The 4,069-nt window shown below is 36.1% G+C and overlaps 1 long non-coding RNA gene across 13 annotated transcripts; it reads left to right on the forward strand.

Annotated features, from left to right (window-relative positions):
- Positions 1 to 482: 482 nt before the first annotated feature.
- Positions 483 to 3,792, forward strand: LOC130732438 (uncharacterized). Of its 13 annotated transcripts, none has more exons than XR_009017076.1 (7): positions 742 to 842; positions 955 to 1,056; positions 1,201 to 1,309; positions 1,463 to 1,553; positions 1,775 to 2,887; positions 3,035 to 3,173; positions 3,295 to 3,792. It is a non-coding gene; the product is annotated as an uncharacterized LOC130732438 (long non-coding RNA). The 13 variants fall into 13 exon arrangements; XR_009017154.1 differs by having other exon boundaries at positions 2,569 to 2,887; XR_009017102.1 differs by adding an exon at positions 483 to 657 and having other exon boundaries at positions 747 to 842; positions 958 to 1,056; positions 1,201 to 2,887.
- The last annotated feature ends 277 nt before the right edge of the window (positions 3,793 to 4,069 follow it).

Raw genomic sequence — 4,069 nt, forward strand, 5'->3', positions numbered from 1 at the left:
TATAATCTATAATCTATATCTATAATATATATAAAAGCAAAGTTTTGCAGCCTTGAGGGCAAAAACGTCCTTGAGCAATTTATTCCAATATCTATAATAGTTGGGTATGGGTATTTTTGTAAAAAAGTCATTTTATTTCACTCAGGTTTAATCTCAGCCGTTCATTCATATCAGTTTCCCTTTCACCTTACCTTCTTCTTTTCTCCTTTTCTCTCAGCCGTTTCACGAACTTGAAAACGCATACACATTGCGTCTTTCATTCTTCCTATCCATTATGCACAAATAGTCTCCGCTCTCAGCCAAAGCGTAAGTCGTTGATTACTCAACATACAAATTAACTTCCATTGACTGAAATTTTCTCAGATCGAAGAATTTTGTACTGATTTGATTTGGGTCTGCAGGTTTCATCGTCTTCGCTTGATGTTGGAGTGGTGCCAGATGGGAACGCGGTTTCAGACATTTTGAACAGCTCCGATTCGAGCGGGATGGTGGTTTCCGGCGGCGGCGGAAGCCAGCCGGCGACGCAGCTCTGCGGGATGGATCGGGAGGCAAGGGTTCTGAGATACAGGGAGAAGAGGAAGAACCGGAAATTTGAGAAAACCATCTTCCATCCCGTAAGAACGGTATTTTTTTACATGTAGGCTCGGTTTCTCACAGGTTTTTTTATTTTTAAAATTTTTGTTTCGTTTCAGTTTTGTTTATTTACTGAGTTGGGGAATTAATTATGATCTTTCGAATCAGAGTAGGGTTATGATCTCATGAGTAGTTATGCAAACAAACGGAGACAAGGGATTTTTTGGAGGGTTCGAATCAGACTACGGAAGGTGGTCTACTCCGTTTGGGTATGTATTTCATCTCTGTTGGTCTCTAGGATTCAGAACTGATATAGTTCCCCTTTTTTCCTGATCTGATATCGTTACCCTTCTGTTTTTTTCTTCCCTGATCCTTATGTAGAAGATGGCTGATGTTTGGCACCGGACATTGTTCCTTAAATGGTGGCTGCTGGCTGCTGGCTGGGTGCTCATACTCGATTTGGGTTTTCCTGCAAATTTTCAGGTTTGTTTCTCTTTCTCACGACTGTGATTCGTTCTTCCTCCAAGCATCCATTCGTTCCCTTTGTTTTTGTTCTTCTGGATTTTTTTTTGATTTTTGGCAAAACAAGTTTGGTTTGAATTGTTGTATGTGATTCGCGTCCTGCAGATTTGGTGCGCCTTTGCTGGGATTATGGGGATCCAGTGTGTGCATTGATGTGATTGTTCTTAATTGATCTTGATTGTTATTCGCTAGCTTTGCAGAAATCAAAGGAATGGTATTGGAATTTCTCTCCCTCTCTCTTTATTATCCCTGAAAGGGCCAGACTTTTTTGTATATTTGGTCTTAAATTTCTCTTCCTGTAGAAAAAGCAGTTTGCTCCCAAATACATAATTGGTTTCTTGGTTTTCCTTTGCTTTTTTTGTTGAAGCATGAGGCAAACTGTCTCTGGAATTTCAGATTCATGAATGTCTATATGATATGGGTAATTTGCTGTTTTTGGTTTCCCTTTTACGCTTTAGGTATGAATACTCTCTCTGTGTTTGGTACTTTTTCATCAATTGCTCTATAGTCTATCTCAAAGAATTTCCATAAAAAAATACATAGCTTTGGATGTTTGTCCTAATTTGTTACTAATGTCCCAAATACATAATTGGTTTCTAATGTATGCCTAATTTTAAAAACTGAGTAGATCTTACTTTTGGTCTAATTGTTTTTTTTTTGTGCTGTTTAATCTTAGCAGCACCTTTCTCTGAACCCAAATCAGATCCCTCGCTTCAAAACTAACAAATGGGTTGTCATGGAATCTAAGAGCTTGCAACACCAAATAGAGATGTGGAATTATGAAGCTCATATTGTGTTTCTTTGTTTTGTTTTGACTAGCAGTTGTGTAACACCATTATATTATTAGAAAAATTGAAACTGATTGAGGTTGTGCACAAGCAATAATATGGACAGGAAATGGAGTAATGAGGGTTTTGTGGTTCTTGAACAATGGGGTTTGATTATTTGTTGTTCAAGTGATGAAGCGAAGAAGTGACAGTGACAGGTTTGGTGGTTATAAGGGTATTCCAGGGAGGGGAAATGAAAGGAAGGGAGTTTGACAATCCCACCTCATTCAACTCTTCATCATCTTTCTATTCAAGCTCATGGTTTTCAATTCCTACTGCAATTATTTTTTACCATCATTGTTGCAATTTTGGGTTTTCAGATGATAAATACTCCTGCTTAAGATTCTTATTTTAGAACAGTTGTTGTGTTATTTCTGAAGCCATAAATCCTAGCAAATATGCTAATTACCTTCCCCTTCATTAGTGGTGAAGCTACTGTAGTTAATTAAGATTTATGGGTTGGTTCTTCTGCAAAATGTAGAGCTCAATTCTGGGTTGGTTATTCTGCAAAATGTAGAGCTCAATTCTGGGTTGGTTATTCAGCGAAATGTGGAACTCAATTGGTGCATTGCACATTTTTTTCCCATCTCTTACCAGTGAGATAATATGCACTATCTTCTAAAGTTTTAAATTTTTTTTTCTCCAGTACTTCTCCGGATGTGACTCTTATGGTATTTGCCAGAGGAGACCTCTACTGCCATCGATTTAACTGATTTCATGTTTTCAGAAGGTTTGCTTGATTGAGAAATCTCAAAGTGGGGTGATGGAAAATAGGGATAATGCAGTTCACTTTTAATCCACTTTTAATCAACTATCAACCTATGATGCTTTGTGCACTGTGTTTCTTTTTTGCTCAAATTTATTTTACATCTTAGTGACTATTCTCATTCTTCCTTCCCCATAAGGTACAAATAGATGGCATATGGAGCTGCAGGTATCAACCAGTTTATTGTGGAGTCCCAAAGGTAAATGCTAGATTATTTTAACATGTTTCACTACTATTTTATTTTCACATGAAACTGTTCTTACAATTAATGACTTAAAATGATGTGTGTACTTCCACATCATTTCTGCATTTTACTTGCATAATCACTTCATTTTTGCATTGTCAGACTTTGCCACAAAGCAACATAGTCTGCTTGAGGAGGTTACTCTGCTTTGGATCCCATTGAATCTCAGAGAGTTGTTGATCTCCTGAATTCAGAGTTGTCTCCTTTCTCAAGTTGAAACCCAAGGAATTATGGAAACCAGGTTTGTACCAGCCTTTATGTTTAAGCCATTGATTCTGCATAACATGTTTTATTAAAATATTTGGAATGTTTGTTCTTATCATATTTTGGTTATCAATTTCTATTTCTATTGTATTTTGCAGTGGCTGTTGACACTTCTTGGTATGAGGTTCTGGATAGCTTTTTGCAATTCAGGAGCAGGTGGTATGCTTTCCTTCACTGTGGGGTCAAAGGGATTGTTGAGGGTGTTATTGTTGGCGAGCTTGAGGTAACTTCAGGAATATGGCCCATATAACAGAACATACTTCAATGGAGACAGTTTGTGCATCTAAAGAGAAAGATCAAAATTCACTCAGGTCCATTACTCGATGCATAAAAATTTTAGCTTTCATAATTTCTCATATAGTACTCCCTTTCATTTGGCACACATGTACAACTCAATCCATAAATGAGAAAGTCTTATGTAATTTTTGGTATGTCAATTTTGTTTAATACATAAGAAGTATGTACTCCGTGTTTGGAACTTTCATAGGTAAATTTTTGGGGTTGGCTGTTATTTTGATTTTGGATTTTTAAATTGGCATTGTCCTATAGACATTAAATTTTTAGTCCAAAATAAACTCTTTACCCTTTTGGTTGTCCTTTTGTGCTTCTAACTGTTATTATCAGTCCAAGCATAAAAAATTGAGTTGTAATGCTATAGCGACCATTTTAGGGAAAATGAAAATATATTGAAATGCCAATTTATAGTTTTATTTGAGTAACTGAAAAACTAATGGGATTGTTTTAAAACTTTTCAATGGTTAGTTATTAGGTAATTATAATGTTCTCTTTAGTCGTTAGTTTAAGAATATGAATAGTATTAAATACATAGTAAGGTTTGTTGTTTTAGATAAGCAAATATATTAGAATAAATGG

The sequence above is a fragment of the Lotus japonicus genome, chromosome 1, assembly GCF_012489685.1.
Source record: "Lotus japonicus ecotype B-129 chromosome 1, LjGifu_v1.2".
Classification (NCBI taxonomy): domain Eukaryota; kingdom Viridiplantae; phylum Streptophyta; class Magnoliopsida; order Fabales; family Fabaceae; genus Lotus; species Lotus japonicus.